Source organism: Corylus avellana, chromosome 3, assembly GCF_965113065.1.
Source record: "Corylus avellana chromosome 3, dhCorAvel1.hap1.2, whole genome shotgun sequence".
In the NCBI taxonomy this organism is placed as follows: Eukaryota; Viridiplantae; Streptophyta; class Magnoliopsida; order Fagales; family Betulaceae; genus Corylus; species Corylus avellana.
The window spans coordinates 3,178,908-3,198,552 of NC_142492.1; the positions used below are offsets into that span (position 1 = coordinate 3,178,908).

The 19,645-nt window shown below is 38.2% G+C and overlaps 1 pseudogene; it reads right to left on the bottom strand.

Annotated features, from left to right (window-relative positions):
* Positions 1-15,046: 15,046 nt before the first annotated feature.
* On the bottom strand, positions 15,047-18,056 carry LOC132173915 (disease resistance protein At4g27190 pseudogene; annotated as a pseudogene).
* Between the last annotated feature and the right edge of the window lie 1,589 nt (positions 18,057-19,645).

Here is a 19,645-nt window from a genome sequence, read left to right on the forward strand (position 1 = left end):
TTGTTTTTTCTCCTCCATTTTCGTCTCTCTTGTTCTGCAGATTTCTTTTCCTCCTACACAACCACAACCCAACACCAGAACCTATAAACAATGGAAACGAAAATTTATTTGTTTGAACAAACAACCCAACATCAGATTGATGAATTTATCAAGAGATCTCTTGGATCCCATTCATGAAAGAGGTCTAGAGAGAGAAAAATATCTGAATTGTAGTTTGTGGAGGTGGGAGCGGTGCAGCAGCATTTGAGGAGGTGGAGGGCGGTGTAGATGAGAGATGGAGAGAGAGCCACTAACGAGAGAGAACAAGAGAGACGAAGAGAGAGCAAGAGAACGAGAGAGCGAAAGAGACGAAGAGAGAGCGAGAGAACAAGAGAGGGACTAAGGGAGAGAGGTGGCCGAACAAAATAGAGAGAGGTTAACCTAGGGTTTTTTCCTTTTTATACTAATGCGGGTTGGATCGGGGCGGGGCGGGTACCCGCAAGGAAAAAATTCTTATACCCGCAACCCGCCCCACCCCGCATGGGTTGGATAAATCCTACCCAAACCTGCAAAAATACGCACAAAACCCGTGCGGTTTGGGGCAGGGCGGGTCTTCGGGTTGGGCGGGTTTTTGCCCACCCCTAACTATATTTGGGTCCCCTAACCTCAATCAATCAAGTCTTGTACTAGTCTCCTTTAATTTTCCATTTGGCTAAGACGCTTTAATCTTTATAAAAAGTTATTTGACCAAACATGCATGATTGAACAAATATAACGAAATTGCACGGCCTTTCCCATTCTTTCACCTACAGAGAAAGCCGCTAGAGTTGGTGATCGTTGGTTAATATACTGTAAGCTAGCTACGCTCTTAACTTCTCTCCATTCCTTTCTATGACGCAGCTGTAAATCTCTCCAGAAAATAACAACATTTGAAGTTTCGAGTAACCCATTGGCTGAGGTGCGTATAGGTGAGTTAAAAATTATTTTTTGATTTTATGAAAAAATGTTTTTACAAAAGTGAAGAAGAAACATTTTGGGGAGAAATTCTTTTTGATTATTTTCATAATATGCCACATTTTTAATATGTAATATTTTCTAAGCGTTTTGATAATTAATATATATATATATATATATAATACATAATTTAAAAATCTATAATTTTAAAAAATTTGTTGAAAATTATGATCCTTTCACATAAAGCGACTAATATTACAAAGACTATAAATTTGTGCACATCGCACTAATATATAACAGTGAAAATGGTGGATACATGCATGATCGATGCACCGTGATGCAGATCGCAGAACACACATTCTAATACTACGCTCGATCCTGTGAACGAGCGCATGATCGATTGCAATGGTTCCTGGAAGTGCGATCGATTACACGCGTGCCTGCGATCGAGCGCACGTGGGGAGTCAATATGTTATTTTTGCTTTTTTATTATTTAAACCAACTTTATGTTGTTATTTTATTAGGGTTAAGGTTTTGCGAGTCTTTATTTCGTTATTTTATTAGGTTTATGGTTTTGGGGGTAGTTATGTCATATTTTATTAGGTTTAGCATTTTGGGCTATAAATATATGCTTATAGCCTCAAGAGAAATCAGTTTTATATTAATTGATCTGTTTTCTCTAATAAGAATTACTCATAGGTGAGTTTTCTTCATATTTTTCCTTGAACCATAAATAGAATCTATAGTTTTGAGAAGAGTTCTTAGATCATTGATAGACTCAAGATCTACGAATTATTTATCCGTTCTTCTTGTTACTGCTTCTTTGCATCCCACCAAGTCAGGCGGCATCAGTTGGTATCAGAGCTCAATTACTTTCCATGATCAATTTAGTTTAGTCCCTGGTTTCTAAATCTAAAATGAAATATTTAAGGTTTTCAGGAGTTTCAATTAAAATCTTCCTTCTTACCAAAAATAAAATAAAATAACTTCTTCCTTGTGTTTTCGTCCAATTTAATAATGCTCGTTAATCTACATTAACATTTTAATTTTTTTTTTTTTCAAAAATTAAAATCTAAAAAAAATTATTTTTACTTTTTTTTGGGGAACAAAAAATATATTTTATTAAAATAATTTTAAAATTTTGTTTGGCTTTGCTTTTTTATTTTATTCAAATCATGGAAAAAGAAAGGGAAATAAAAAATTGGGTGAAGTATCTCCCCCAAACTTCCACCCAATTGAGTCTTGACAATATCCCTCCAAACTTTCAATTAAAATGTCCCTAGCTCCCAAACTATCAAAACATTGTTAATGTCTTCTCAAGGCTACCAAAAAGATAAAAATACCCTTATAGATTTCAAAATAAGACAAAAATATCCCTATAAATTTGAAAAAAAAATAGTTTTTAGTTTTTTTAAAAAGAAAATTTTAATTAAAAAAATAAAAAATGATTTTTTTTAAATAACGAAAATTTTAATTTTTTTAAAAAAGAAAATTTATATTTTTTAAACAGAAATTTTTATTTAAAAAAATTTTAAAACAATTTTTTTTTTTAAAAAAAAAAAAAGAAATTTTTTTATCTTTATAAAAAATCAAATTTTTTTTAATTTTTTTCTTATAAAAAGGATTGTTTTTTTTTAAAAAAAGAAAATTTGTATTTTTTGTATTTTTATTTTACTAAGGATAGTTTCACCATTGTTTTACATTAATAATATTTTGATAGTTTGAGAGATATTGTCATAATTGAAAGTTTGGGAAACATTATCAATTGGATGGCAGTTTAAGAGAGTAAGTTGACTTTACTTTACATGAAAATTAAAACAAGGAATATCAAGGAAGATAAGAGTCTCTAACATTAGTTTGGGGGACATTATCATTGGGTTACATGGGTAAAGTCCACATATCCCCTCAAACTACCACCCAATTGACAATATTTACCCTAAACTTTCAATTGTGACAATGTCTCTCCAAACTACCAAACAATTGTCAATGTCCACCAAGGCTACCAAAAAGATAAAAATATCCCTATAAATTTCTCAATAAGACAAAAATATCCTTATAAATTAGAAAATATACCTGAAATAATAAATTTTATTTATTTTAAAACGAAATATTTTTTTTTAAAATAACGAAATTTTTTATTTTTTAAAAATAACAAAAGTTTTTATTTTTTTAAACGATTTTTTTTTAAAAAAAAAAACAAAAAAATTTATTTAGAAAATTTTTAAAACAATTTTTTTTAAAAAAAAAAAAATCGAAATTTTTTAATTTTTTTCTAATAAAAAGGATTTTTTTTATAAAATTTTTAGTATATTTTTTATTTTTATTTTACTAAGAATAGTTTTGTCATTGGAGAACATTGACAATATTTTAGTAGTTTTTACAATTGAAAGTTTGGAGAAACATTATCAATTGGGTACATAAACTTTACCCTAAAAAAATTACATGAAAATTAAAACAAGGAATATGAACAAGCATAAGAGTCATCTTTCTAACATTTAGGGCTGGCAAAACGGGTAACCGGGTAGACCCGATTAGGGCCCGTTAAGACCCGCGACCCGATTACCCGAAACACGAACACGACCCGTTTAGCTAAACGGGTTAGCGGGTCTAACACGATTATAACAAGGAAAATATATGGGTAACCCGATACGACCCGCTTAACCCGTTTAGCATAACCGGGTCATATCGGGTAGACACGACCCGACACGACTAGTGCGCTAAACAGGTAACACGGCCCGACCCGACACCGTTTTTTAGTTTTTATTTTTTATTTTTTATTTTTATTTTTATTTTTTATTTTTTATAAAAAAAACCCTTAATCAAAATTGGAAAAAAATAATTGAATAAAGGGATCTCTTGGGCTAAAGGACTAGTCAAATTTATCTTAACCGTTCAAGAAGAATAAAAAGTTTTAAAAGAGAATGTTTTAATATATAAATAATGATTTAAAAGAGAATGTTTTAATATATAGACCCGCATAGATAAAGTAACAGAAAAATAAGGAATAGGCCAGTGAAGTGAAGCCGCGAAGTGAAGAGTGAAGTGAAGTCGTGAGTGAGTCAGTAAGTGTTAGGGTTAACTTAGTTAGAACTTAGACATAGGTTTTTTTTAAAAAAAAAATTAAAAAAAATTAAATGGGTCTAGCGGGTCACCCGAGACCCAGCTGACCCGCCAAACCCGGTTGACCCATTTATTAAACGTGTCTGGCGGGTCAACCCGTGGACCCGTCGGGTCGACCTGCCAAACTCGAATTTAATCGCGTCTTAATCGGGTAGACCCGATTAAGACCTAAACCCGATAAGCCCAAACCCAATACCTGTTAACTTCGTGCCGTGTTCGTGTCAGGTTCGCGGGTTGTGTCAAAATTGCCAGCCCTACTAACATTACTCCACCACCTCGATCTACTTAATCGGTGATGTTGGCTATTATTAATTGGGTCAAAGTTTTAAACTAAACACCATAAACTAATATCAGCAGCTGCACTTAAACTGATTAACTTTCAAAGCGTCTTAAACTAAGATCCAAACTAATTGGCGATCTTAGCTTTCATCAAACTAAAAACTATAAAATATTTGTTTATCTTCCTCACTTTTCTAACCAACCAATACAATATTAGATCCGAACAAAATATGAACAAAACCCAAATAAAGGAAAACCAGAAAAATATGAACAAAAAAGCTCAGCAGAAAGTCAAACAAAATCAAACAAACTATATACATACACACACATATATATGCCGATGGAGTAGGACCTTTTGATGTCGGGGGGACTGTGGTGGAGCCGATAGGCAGTAAGAGAGACGATGGAGGCAGAGGAGAAATTGAGAAACCCTTAACCCTCAAGTTATGAAGAGATAACTATCTTCTATGGGAGGCTCCCCCTACTTGAAAGGCCAACATCAATTTGGCTTTGTCGATGGCTCATGGCTCCACTTCAAGTCCAGTCCCTCTCAATTTTTGTCTATATATTGAAGGATCACATTATTGACTTGACAATTCTGTTTGGAATAAGTTTACAAGTCAATACCCAAATACACGGACACTCAAAAAGAACAGAAAGAACAAAAGACAAGATTGAATTACAATACTTTAATATTGAAGAGAAAATATCAAGCTTCCACTTGCTTCTTCTTGTTAATTGCTTACTTAATCTAACGTATATAATATCCTTATATAAGGATTTCTTACATGTGAACACATACATTACTAACTTACAAAAGTCAATAAAAGCACTGTGGTGGAGCCGATAGGCAGTGAGAGAGACAATGGAGGCAGAGGAGAAATTGAGAAACCCTTAACCCTCAAGTTACGAAGAGATAACTATCTTCTATGGGAGGCTCCCCCAACTTGAAAGGCCAACATCAATTTGGCTTTGTCAATGGCTCATGGCTCCACTCCCAGTCCCTCTCAATTTCTGTCTATATATTGAAGGAGCACATTATTGACTTGACAATTCTGTTGGGAATAAGTTTATAAGCCAATACCCAAATACACGGACACTAAAAAAGAACAGAAAGAACAAAAGACAAGAGTGAATTACAATACTTTAATATTGAAGAGAAAATATCAAGCTTCTCACTTGCTTCTTCTTGTTAATTGCTTACTTAATCTAACGTACATAATATCGTTATAGAAGGATTTCTTACATGTGAACACATACATTACTAACTTACAAAAGTTAATAAAAGCACTGTGGTGGAGCCGATAGGCAGTGAGAGACGATGGAGGCAGAGGAGAAATTGAGAAACCCTTAACTCTCAAGTTACGAAGAGATAACTATCTTCTATGCGAGGCTCCCCCTACTTGAAAGGCCAACATCAATTTGGCTTTGTCAATGGCTTATGGCTCCACTCCAAGTCCAGTCCCTCTCAATTTCTGTATATATATTGAAGGAGCACATTATTGACTTGACAATTCTGTTGGGAATAAGTTTACAAACCAATATCCAAATGCACAGACACTCAAAAAGAACAAAAAGAACAAAAGACAAGATTGAATTACAATACTTTAATATTGAAGAGAAAATATCAAGCTTCCCACTTGCTTCTTCTTGTTAATTGCTTACTTAATTTAACGTACATAATATCCTTATATAAGGATTTCTTACATGTGAACACATACATTACTAACTTACAAAAGTCAATAAAAGCAACTCATTAAGTTGCTACATATTAAAGCCTAAAATAGATGCACCTAACTTGCTTACTAAAAGTCAATAAAAGTTGCTCTAATAATTATAACACTTAATACTATGGTTACAAAGTCCGCAAAGGTGGCTAGCACTTAAGAGCTAAAACTAAAAATCATAAAGTCTAATAAGGTTGCAACTTAACAAATATTCTTTTGACTTATAAGGCATACATAATTTACTAAGCTAATTAAAGTAAAAGAAAGCTGGGCCAAAATGGTAGAATTAATTAGAAAAAAACGTGTACAACCTTCTTGCATGTTTTCTTTAACTTTGCATTTTTATTTGCACTTCCAACAAATTCTAACCAATATTTATTTATTTTTAATTTTTTAACAATGAAATCATTATATACCTCTTATTTAGAAAAAAGGGTCCCTCCATCATCTTCACCACCCCTCACTTCCATTACAAAGCAAATGCTTATAATTAAAGTCGTTTTATGTTATTTATTTATTTATTTTTTTATGACAGCCAATAATGGACGATATAAAAATGATAAAGTTTTCCTTCAAACTGGGTCCTCTTCCTTCAACCTAGTTTATAAAAGTGACATGTATCATTTTTTTTTTTTTAATAATATGTGAGGTGCACATGAGTTTTTAATAAAATTTATTCAAACTTTGTCCCTGCTATTAAAAAAAACACGTGTTTTTTACATGTTCAAGGAACACATGTCACTTTTATAGACTAGGTTGGAGGAAATTTCTCCAAGCCAGTTTAGAAGAAAACTCTGTCCATATAAAAATGAGCAATATGATAAACCTCATCGAAATTCCATGAAAATTAGCGTAATTGACGCAATGGAGCCGTCAGTTTATTATTATGCCCTTCTCCTAAAATCATTTGCATGCGTTGTTTTGTTGATCCGGACTCTCCAGTTTTCAGTGATTTATTAATTTCAAGAGGAATGCTACATTAATCCTTAAAAAAAAAAATTAAAAAATTTGCTCCATAAATGATGTATTAGTGACACATTTTTCAAAATAATAAATCACGTTGTGACACATCATTTGAAAAATTAAATAAATAAATTAGGAAGCGAAGCATTTATCTTATTTCACATATTTCTATAATCATACTAATATTATTGCCACCGAATTATCCACTAAGAAAACCCCTGTCCAGTTTTCACTGATCCAAACATAGGAAGGTTCCCATTTAATATGAAAACGACCTCCTCGACATGTTTCCGTTCTCTCCTCCGACCATCAATGCTTCAAGAAAAAAATCACCAATCATATTCCTTGAATACCAAACTAACTTGATCTTCGGAGCTAACTATGGCTTTGATATCACTTGTTAGGAAGATTGATACTTGAAGAGTATAAATTTAATGACTCCATAATATAACATGTTGAGACACCACACATGACACAATCTAAAAGTTTAAGTTTATAGGTTCGGCTGGTCCAAGTCCTACAATGTTATGTTAATCACTCACACTTCTTGCATATTTTCGTTGTGAGACTCTACTTATTTAGACTCACACATATATATTCAAGACAGACCCAGCAATTGATTACATGTAGTTGAACTAAAGGTCGAAAACCGCTCTCTAGGTCTCGAAAAAACCTAGAGGAGAAGAAAACTTGCTTCTAGTCTCGTGCAGACTGTGAAGGTGAGCCATCTATTGAGAGGAACGCAGTGCGCTGCTTTTGATCATGGCAGAGGAGTTGACAAAGATGTGGGAAACTTTTTCCCTTCTGGAAGAAGAGAGTGAAGTGGTGGAGCTTGAAAAACAGGTCGTGGAAGGAATGTGTTGCGTGGTCAATCTTGTTTGGTTGGAAAGCTGTTGGCTGATCGTTTTGTTAACAAAGAGATTATTAGACGTACACTGTTAAGGGGTTGGAGGCCTTCGGGGTCCCTTACCTTTAAAGTTTTGGGAGAAAACCTCTTTCTTATAGATTTTGAACATGCCTGTGATAAGAATAGAGTGTTAGAAGGGAGGCCTTGGTTTTTTGATGGTAGCATATTCTCTGTAGAAGAGTTTGACGGGATGAGTTCCCCGGCAACAATTCATTTCGACAAGGAGACCTTTTGGGTCAGAATGTTAAATCTCCCTTTGGCTTGCATGAATCAGGCTGTTGGTTTTCAAATCGGGTCAACCATGGGCACCGTGGAGGAGGTGGATACGGATGTAGATGGCATAGGGTGGGAAGAATTTCTACATGTTCGCGTTAAGCTTGATTTGGCAAAGCCTTTGTCACGGGGAAGAGTTCTGAAAATACAAGGAAAGGAGACGCGGATTGCCTTTCAGTATGAACGGCTTCCGCGCTTTTGTTTTGATTGTGGGGTCATCCGTCATGGGAGTGTTAGATGCTTGAAACGAAACGGAAGCAAAACCCAAGAACCCAGTAAGCAATACGGCCCCTGGCTGCGGGTCCCCACTCTAGTTCGAAGGTCTGTGTGGCAGGGGGAGAAAAATGAGAGGCGGTTTGAGGAAAGGAGGCGTAGGGGATCTGGTACACCCGAAACACAGCAAAAGCAGGAACTGGGTTCTTGGTCCACCTCCAGCCGTAGTCCTGGCGATTCTGGTGGTAGCTCAACCCCTTGGTGGCTACTGGCTGCGGTAGGGTGGATCCGGTTGTTGGGGAAAACGCTCCTTTTGGGAAATTTTCTACTGATTCCCATACCTCCGCGAATATTTTGATCGGAAATGGGGTCCCTAATGGCCAGACAAACCTGACGAATTACAGGGAGAATGTTGTGGGAGGCAAGGATAAGGTGGGCGAACGGACTTTGATTAATGCAAAAGATTCCCCACTAAAAGGGATGGAAGAAACACCAAACGAGGTGCTGGCTTCCAATAACCCCCTTGGGGGGAAAATTGTGAGCTGGCATGTCCTACCCTATGAAGAGTGTGCTTTTTATGGGCATCTCAGAAACTGCAGTTTTGCAAATGACGGAATCAGGAGAATTGGGGTGGCCCTCACGGAATGAGTGCGGACCAGATACTAGCATGGGCTGGTGTGCAGTGGGCGCCCAACAGACAGTTACAACTCCTTTGGTGAAGGGGTTGGATGAAACCCATGTGGGGGTTCACGTTCAGTCGCCAACCCAACGCCTGACTTGGAAGAGAAAGGCTAGTGCTGGCCAGAACTGTACTCTACAGACTGAGTTAATTTCTCTGGTTGGGAAGAGGAAATCATGGGGGAGAAAGGATGAAGGGGAAGTGAAGAAGAAAGTGAGAAGGGGAAGTGAAGAAGAAAGTGAGAAGGGAACGAAACAAATGGTTGGGATTGGCGGCAGCTGTTAATCATTCCTGCCAACTGCAATGATAATTTTAAGTTGGAACTACCGAGGGCTTGGGAACCCTCGGGCAGTCAAAGACCTGTGTCAAATCATCAAGGTCAAGAAACCCAATGTGGCTTTCCTCATGGAAACAAAAAAAAACCAAAAAAATATGGAGAGAATTAAAACTAGTACGAGTTTTTGCAATATGTTTGTTGTGGGCTGCGTTGGGAGAAGTGGTGGCCTTGCTTTGCTTTGGAATGAGGAGGTGGTTTTGAAAATTCAGAATTTTAGTAGGCGGCATATTAATGCTAAAATTAAGCCTGTTAACGGAGGTGCCTCTTGGAAGATGACCGGCTTCTACGGCCATCCGGTTGCGCACAAGAGACAGGGGGCGTTGGCCCTTCTGCGCTACCTTGCTTCTCTGGCCCCGGAACCATGGCTATGCTTTGGGGATTTTAATGAAATTCTTTGCGCTGATGAGAAACAAGGTGGGGCTGTTAGGGCGAGGGTTCTAATGGAAGCTTTTAGAAGCACTTTGGCCTTCTGCAAACTTGCTGATCTAGGTGCTAAGAGACCAAAATTTACGTGGAATAATGGAAGGGATGGGTTGGACTTCGTGCAAGAACGCCTTGATCGAGTAGTGACAAATGCATCGTGGTGAATCCAATTTCCGGATGTGGCTGTGTCAGTGGAGGCAGCTTTCAGTTCTGACCATGCTCCTATTATCATGCGTTTGCATGGGCATGGTAGTAGGAGGCGCAAGGGGAGGTCATTCAAATTTGAAGCTCATTGGTCACTTCATAAGGAATACAAAAATATCATTAAGGTGGTGTTTGGCGAAAGGCATGAGCCCGGCCTAGACACTGTTATTGTCCTTTTCCTGATGTGAAATTATACTTTTACCCTTCAGTTGTTTCTCCCAAAATATCCAGCGTAGTTTCTCTTTTCCTCCAGCTCCCTCTCCATCTCCGTGTCTTCTCCTTCACGAGTCAAACACCCATCCCTTGTGAGCCCGTCTCACCCCCACCCCCAAACTTGCATCCTCTCTCTCTCTGTCAAAAATATAAATACGCAAAAGAAACCCAGAGGGGCGAGGGAGAAGAGGGCGGAGGGTTTGAGTTGAAGACGAGGAGGAGGTGCCACGTGTGGAGGAGCAGGAGTGGGACGAGGAACCGCTAGAGGGCTGGAGATTGAGCTGAGCCCTTGAGCCGTAGAGGATGATGGCGGTGCGGTCATAGGCACGAGCGGCGTCCTCGGCGGTGGTGAAAGTGCCGAGCCACTTGCATGTACGCTTGCGTGGCTCTCGGATCTCGGCTACCCATTTGCCCCAACTCCGCTGCCAGACTCCACGGTACCTGAACTTCTTGTTGTCGGGGCCTCCTTTGCCCTTGCATTTCCTACTGCTTGAGCAGTTATCGGCGTTCGCGATGGTGGCGGCCGCATCGGTGTCTGTGATCTTGTCTGTGATGGAAGAGAAGGAAGGGATGGGTGGGTGGGTGTCTTGGAGAGGGTGATGAGTGTCGTCCATAGGGTGAGGGAGCTTTATACACATTGTTTATTTTTCTTGTCTATCACACAAAAGCTGGCCAGATTAGAACATTTCTTGGATCGCTTGTTGAAAAATACCCATAGAGCAAAACAGAAAAGAAAAGCGTTTTGTTCCTGAACCTTTTGCTGGTTCAAAAGTAACGCCATTTTTCTTGGAGTTTTTGTTTTGGCTTTGAAGGATCTTCACGTTTCAAGGAAAAAAAAATCAAAAAGTGAAGGATGGAGAACAGGGTCTGGGACGCCTGTTTCAGTGATTTGGGCATTTTCAGGAAAAAAAAACTCAAAAAGTGGCCAGAGAAAGATAAGGGCAATATAGTCAAAGTATGTAAAATATTGACTTTAAAAGTTCAAAGTTTGATGGTCAAAAGGTCAAAAGTGAACAGGGTCTGGGCCATGGCTTTTGCCAAACGAAGCCTTAAGAAAGTTTGGCATGTGAGGGCTTATCAAGGGAGCAAGTGGCAGCTTCTGAACCAAAAGTTGAATTCTTGTAAGGAGGAGTTGACCCACTGGAATAACAACACATTAAAATCTGCTGAGTTGGAGATAAAGAAGAAAACCGAACTGTTGGCTTTGTTACAAGGAGTGGAGGATGACTATGATGGGCAGCAAGTGGGGACTCTTAAAGAGGAAATCCATTTGTTGCTAGAACAGGAAACTATTAGGTGGCAGCAAAAGTCAAAAGAACTGTGGCTGAAGAATGGAGATAGCTGAAGAATGGAGATAGAAATACTAAGTTTTTCCACGCAAGTGCCAACCAACAGAGAAAGCGGAATATGATAGAAAAAATTATTGATAGGGGGGCTGCGTGTGGGAAAGGGAAGAGGAGATTCAACAAGCTTTTACAAATTATTTCACCAAGATGTACACCTCGGAACCAACAGGAGACATAAGTCAATGCTTAAGAGGAGTTGAAAGCCGAATAACTCATGCTATGAACACCCACCTTACTCAAACGTTCACCTATGAAGAAATAAGAGATGCTATTTTCCAGATGTCTCCCTTGAAGGCTCCCGGACCGGACGGGTACTTTGCCGGTTTTTTCCAAGAGAATTGGCCTGTTGTGGGGGATGAGGTTTGCCAAGCAATTCTTACTTCTCTTAATTCTGGAATTCTAAATACAGATTTGAATTTCACTTACATATCTCTTATTCCAAAGAATGCTTATGCTGCTTGTGTCTCTGATTTTAGGCCTATAAGCCTTTGCAATGTCCTATACAAAATTATTTCCAAAGTGCTTGCTAACAGGTTGAAACCCTTACTACCGGATATCATCTCTCCGACTCAAAGTGCCTTCATTCCGGGGAGATTAATTACGGACAACATTTTGGCTACCTATGAAACCTTACACACTATGCACTCTCACATGTACAGTAAGAAGGGTTTCATGGTGGTTAAGCTTGACATGAGTAAAACCTACGACAAGATAGAGTGGAATTTTTTGGAGGCAGTCATGTCCAAAATGGGGTTTGCAAGGGAGTGGGTGAAGTTAACTACGATGTGTGTCCGTAAGACAAGTTACTCCGTGTTGGTTAATGGCAATCTTGTAGGCAAAATTTGGCTTTCGCAGGGGATTCGGTAGGGTGACCCCATTTCACGCTACCTTTTCCTTCTATGTGCTGAAGCTCTGAGTTCCCAACTGTCAAGAGCTGATTCTGAGGGTGACCTCTTGGGGATCCCTACTTCTAAACAAGGACCCCGTGTTAATCACTTATTTTTTGCAGATGACAGTCTCTTATTCTAGAAGGCGGATATGACTCATTGGAACAGATTATTTGGAATCTTGAGCATTTATGAGCAAGTGTTGGGGCAAAGGCTGAATAAGGAGAAAACCGCTATTTTCTTTAGTCGTAACACTCCGAAGGAGATGCAAGATCAAATTTTGAGTGTGGCGGGGATCCCTTCTTCCCAACGGTTCGATACGTATTTGGGTTTACCGGCTTTAGTTGGTAAATCTAGAATTAGTGCTGTTTGAAGCATCAAGGATCGTGCCTGGTCGAGGTTACAAGATTGGAAGCTCAATTTTCTCTCCCAGGCTGGCAAGGAAATTATGCTTAAAGCGGTTATACAAGCTATTCCTACGTACAACATGAGCGTTTTCTTGCTCCCGAAAACCCTTTGTTCGGAAATTAACTCCCTCATGCAAAAGTTTTGGTAGGGACACCAATCAAATGAATCTAGGATCCACTGGTAGAGTTGGAAACGTCTGGGTACTCCAAAGGCACAAGGTGGGATGGGATTTAGGGATCTTCACTGTTTCAACCAAGCTTTGCTTGCAAAGCAATGCTGGAGATTATGGGGGAGTCCGGACAGTTTGGTGGCCCGGATTATGAAGGCAAAATACTATCCGAATTGCTTGGTTCTTTAGGCAAATTTGGGAAATAAATCCTCTTTTGCTTGACGGAGTATTTTTAAATCGAGAGATCTTGTAAGGGAGGGCTTGATTTGGCGGATTGGTAATGGGAATAGTGTGCGTATTTGAGGGGACAAATGGCTACCGACCCCTTCTACGTATAAGATCCAATCTCCTGTGGCTCTTTTGAATGAGGAGGCTAGGGTAAGTGAGCTGTTTGAGCCAGACTCTTATTGGTGGAATGTAAACCTCCTCAAGCCGATTTTTAATGAAGTTGAGATTAAGGCAATTCTGTCCATTCCAATCAGTGCTACAAACCAGCCGGATGTCCAAATTTGGAGGGGTACTGTTAAGGGGGATTTTTCTGTCTGTAGTGCCTATCATCTAGCTATGGAGGTAGAAAACAAGGATAAGACTGAAAGCTCGGTCTGCAAGAGTAAGAGTTTGGTATGGAATGGAATCTGGTCTCTGAATGTTCCAAATTCTTGGAAAAATTTCATGTGGAGGGGTTGTCAAAATTTGCTTCCTACAAGAGAGAATTTGTTCCACCGTAAGGTTATTATGGAACCTTGGTGCCCTGTTTGCAATTCAGAAGCTGAGACCCCTTTTCATATCTTGTGGGAGTGCCCTTCTGCGAAGGATGTGTGGGGTGCTAGCATTAAGATTTTCCAGAAGCATGGCTGCTTTGAGTCTGATTTTTTTCACCTCGCTGAAGATTTCTTCCTGAGATGCAATAAGGATGATTTTAAACTGTTTGTGGCTATTGCTCGTAAGATCTGGTTCCGTAGGAATAAGCTTTTTCACGATGGGGTCTTCTCCCACCCAGACGAGGTTGTGCGGGAAGCAAAGGCAGATTTAGAGGATTTTTTCTCCGTTCATCACTGGGGTGGTGCACAAATTGCCGCCTCTGATGGACGCCCCCTGTTTATGGAAAAAACCTTTGGAGGGCTGGGTGAAGGTAAATTGCGATGCGGCTTTGGACAAAACTAGGGGTCGCTTTGGTCTGGGTATTGTTGTGCGAGACCACGAAGGGAAGGTTAGAGCTGCTCAAAGTTTACTAAGGAGGGGTACGGTTGATCCCGTTGTGGCCGAAGCTATGGCCAGCTTCCATGCGGTCAAGCTTGCAAAGTCATGGGGTTTCATAACGTCTGGCTTGAGGGGATGCTAAACTGGTTTGTGATGCCCTGAACTCTAGGACCTCAAACCTCAGTAGAGTTGGGCTGCTTATTGAGGATATTAAGGTGGAACTTCTTTCCTTCTCCTGTTGGCATTGTTCTCATGTTGGAAGAGAGGCAAACTCTGTTGCACATTCTCTTGCTAGGGATGCCCTTCGTCATGATTTTGATAGATCTTGGGAGGAGTGGATTCCAGCCTGTATTGAATCGATTCTTTTCACAGAGATGAATTCTCTGTTTTGATTGTATCCTCTGAGCTCTTCTGCTATGTCTTGTTTGTTCTCTATGAAAGGTTCATCTTTTTTCCAATATATATATATATATATATATATATACTCAACACTTCCCAAGTCTGATCAGCACACTCATGGACCAGCAATACTTGGTGTGGTTGATCCAAAAGCCTTTTTAAGTCGCTAGTTGACCCAAGACAGAGTGTTGTTAGTGATATTATAATTTTTACTATAAAATTTCTTATAAACTGATATGAAAATTTATAGTCGGTAGAATAACTACGTAAAAAATCTTACATATACAATAATTCTCACAAACAAACCAAACAATAAATTATTATACACACTCAAAGGCAAAAAGCAATATTGAACACCTCAATCACATAGAACTCTCAAGCACTGTACAATACATCTCTCCCACTATCCCCATTCACTCCCACTTGCCCAGGTTTTAAAATGCCTCAAATTGGATGAAAAAAGGGCCGCAGACTTGATTCGGTTGTGTCAGCCCGCCATTTCAATGCATTCCACCAATGCGATGCTCCTTCTATTTCTTTTATGTTTTCAGCATTTTTGTCAGTAAGAGGCAGATTCCTAACAAGATTGCACATGGACACATGAGTCTGCTCTAGAAGTGGCCATATCTCTTCTCGGCAAAAGAGTCCTTAATTGAGGAAGCCACTCCAATTTCAATATCCGTAGGCATGGTACTACAGGATCTGGAGTGATATATTGCATGGAATCATAACTAAAGAGCTCAACTAACTTGTCACATGACCGTAACTTGATTACTTCTAGGTTTGGCAAGGCTTGAATGAAGTAACCACAAGAAAGAAGGTATTTCATTTCAGAACAATACTCCACTTCAATTAATTTTAGTCTACGAAATCTAATTCCAAGATGGCCAAGCAATTCTGAAATGCTTTTTTCATCATTCAGTTCTCGGAGATAAAGTTCTTCTAGGTTTGGTAGTAGATCATAGTGGGAAGCACATCCTCCTCGCCATACACTACCCACAAAATTCTCAATAGTAAGAGTTTTTAAACCAGCAAAGCAGCCAACACTGTTAATTACCAAGTCTTCTAGCATTTCACTCAGTCCCAAACAGTTATCTAAGTAGAGAGAACTTGCATGACTCAACAATGGCCCAATCTGTTCTCCTGAACAAAGATCAAGACACCTGATAGACACCACCCTTTTTTCATGTCTTGTTGGTAAGAATTTCCCCATTGGGCCGAAAGAAAAGTGGAATTGTCTTAATCTATCTATCCAAGAAAGATCTTCATAGCTGAAATATGTGATTCTCTCTAATCTGACGTAGAGGACAAGTAATCGCTCAAGGCATTTTAGCTCTTCAAAACATGCCATTTCCTCTTGTACATCTCTCTTCACATTGAAACGATAAGCACTCAGTGTCATATCCAAAACCTCTAAACCAGACAATCGAGATATAATTCTAGCTTGAATTATTCTTAGTTAGTTAGTGTGGGATAGGTTGAATTGCTTCAAGTTGCTCAAGTTTTCCATCCCTCTTGGCAATTCTCTAATATGAGTGGTAGATAACTCAAGCACTTGAAGTCTACTAAGCCCTTCCAATGAGGGTAATTCTTGAAGACTAGAGCAACCCCCTAAAAGAAGAGCACGAAGTTCACCAAGTTGAAGTAGAGAAAGTGGCATTGACTGGATGCGGGTTCCACTCATATTCAAAACCTTGAGTGCTTTAAATCCTTGTATAAATCTTTCAGGAACTCTGTCAAGGAGACGATTACCTTGTAATAGCAAAGTGGAGGCCTTTAAACATTGTACCACACAATCTGGCAACCTTGTTATCTCGTTATTCATGAACGAAACTCTTTTGGCATAATCTGATAGCTCGACAACAGACATCTCGCTCAAGCCAATTCCTGAACGAACAAGAGATTTACATCCATCCTCATACAATGACGCAATCCATATAGCAACATCATGAATAACGTCATGCATCTTTATAGTGTCCTCTTGGGCACCATCTTCCAACAAACAAGAATCCTTTAGATTTTCAATCAAATCAATTACTCTATTGAATGAATCCTCGTAGTTTTCTTGCTCATCTAGCGAATCTTCTGCTAGCCAGCACTGTGTGAGTTCACTTATTGGAATTGAGAAGTCCTCAGGAAACAAAGAACAAAATAGGAAACAATTTTTTTTTTGGTTACCTTCTAATGAGTCGTAACTCCACTTTAATGGCTTATAGATCTTATCTGCGATGTGTGGTGGACAAGACACTGATCTTTGCAATTCATTTAAGGCATGCTTCCACAATTCGAGTTTTGTCTTTTCTCTCATAGCAGCTCCCATGGTGACAAGGGCCAAAGGCAGTCCGCAACATTCTCTAGCAATTGCTTTTGCAAATGGCTTAATGTGTTCCAAACTGACCACATTCCCTGCATTTCTACTAAACAATTGCCAAGCTTCTTCATCATTTAAAACAGCCACTTTAACTTGAACATCGGTCATCATGTGCCTACAAACATCCAAAAATCGAGTTGTCAATATGATCTTAGAACCCTTATGATCTTCAGGCAGTGGGACACCCAAATTGTCCAAATCAATTTTCTCCCAGACATCATCTAGAATGAGCAAAAATTTTTTCTCCGCTTTAAGTCTTTCATAAAGTCGATTAGCTAATCCCTCCATACTTTCTCCCCTTTTTATTTCCAAATTCAATCTCAGAGCTATTTGTTTTTGGACTTTTTTCATGTCCAAATTTTGGGAAAAAGTAACCCATAAGACAATGCCAAAAGGCTGCATTAAACTACTCTTGAGATTATTGTTCAAGGTTCTTACTAGTGTAGTCTTGCCCACTCCTCCCATCCCCCAAATACCAATTGTCCGGATTTTTTCATTAGACAATAGAATCATAGTATCAGCTAAATTTTTTGATGCTGTTGTTTGATCTTGAATTGAAGGTCCGCGAATATGCTCCACTGGCTTTGGCACTGAATGACCAACAGTCGCAACACCAAGATAGGAATTTCCAGCTTTTACAAACCTTTCTATCCCATTGAGCTTTTCTGCCACTTCCCTTCTTATTCTATATTGCTTACAACAATTTACAGCACGTCTAAAAAGCCTTGCTGCTTGTTGAATCTGTTCGACTTTAAGCTGAAGCTCTTCAACCTCCTCAACCCACTTTGTAACTAGAGGTTTCACTACTTTTCCTTCTCTCTTAGCTAATTCTGTTTCATTTCTCACTTGCTCTTTGACAGCCAAGAGGCCTTTCATCTCCTTTTCCAAAGTGTCAAGGTTTGATTGGAATTTGATAGTGTCCTTGATCATAGAATAGATAGGGCCACAGAGAAACCGGCCAGTTGCTACCACTGCTCCACCAACAACCGAAGCCACCACTTCCATGCCTACTGTTTTGCTATGTTAGATGCCACAAGCTTATAAAATTCACAGCCAAAGAACTGCAGAAGAACAAAAAATGTAAGGTAAAAAAGATTTAATTTTTGGGAAATATTGTATTTACTCCCTGAGTAATGCACTAGTTCACTTTAGTCCCACGATTCTATATCCAAAATTTATTTACTTTTTTTTTTTTTTTACGAGTTTCAATTAACACCTTACTTGTTTTCGTCCAATTTAATAACGCTCCGTTAATCTACATCAACATTTTGCCACGTCACTTTTAAAAATTAGGGAAAAGTATATTATATCATCTCTCAAACTATCACTCTTTTGTCAATGTCTTATTCAAATTATCAATTACATCAATGTCCACCTCTATGACAAAAATACCCTTCATATATCATCTCTCAATTTATTTATTTTTTTTGATCTTAGCTTTCATCATTTCAGAGTTAATGTACAGCTTGTTTAGATGTTAGTTTCCAGTTATTCTAGTCAGCGTTGGTTAGAGCTGATTAGGTGTTAGCTTACAGTTAGTCTAGTTAGCGTTGGTTAGAGCTGTTAGACAACTCCGTTAGTTAGCAAGTTATGTGACGTGTATTATGAGCTGTATAATTCAGTTGTATAGCTTTCTTTCATGTATGTATGTATGTATAAATACTTCAATAGAATACGCACAATATTCATCCCCAATACACTCTTCTTCTCTCTCTCTCTCATCTTCTTCCTATTTCAGTTCTATTCTGAAATCTAATACATCAAAATCAAACTATAAAATCAAACATAAAGATCCAAATATTCATTTATCTTCCTCATTTTTCTAAGCAACCAAACAGATAGGCCTGGTTATCGGTCAAAACGGTCCGGTTAAGGACCTTATCGGTTATTAACCGATAATTTTCGGTTAAACGGTTTATTAACCGATACCTAACCAATAAGAATTTTAACCGATAATTTCGGTTAAAACGATACACGGTTAAACGGTCCGGTTAAACCGGTTAACCGATTTAACCGAGAGCTTTATATTGATTTATTTTGTTGGACCAACAACCAAAAATGAGTTTTTTTGACTTTTGAGAGCCCAAATACTTTTTGTTGGGCTAAAATAACTTATTAAAAATGAGTTGTTTTAGGGACCAAATACTTTTTGTTGGGACCCAAATATTTGTTTTTTGGGCTAAAAATTGAAGCTTTTTTATATTGATCCACTCCAACTTTTTTTTTTTTTTTAATATTATAAAATACATTTTTCCAAAGCAAATGGACTAATTAACATAATGAATGTTAATTAGATTAGCAAAACTAGTTAATGAAAAATGCTTTTACCAAAGACAAAGAAATCCCATCAAATGCCATCACTTAAAAAAAAAACATCAAACCTACCCAAACCCAAATTAAAATAAAATTCATTAATGAATAATAAACAAAATATTAACTAATTAAAGTCACTTATCAAAAGGAAAATAAGTCATGGGCAACACCATTATACAAATTCGGAAACCTGTGTCACTTGTGGGAATTTGGAAACCTCTCTAAAAGACTAAACGGCACCGTTTTGGGACTAGAATTAAAAATAAAAAATAAAAAAAATA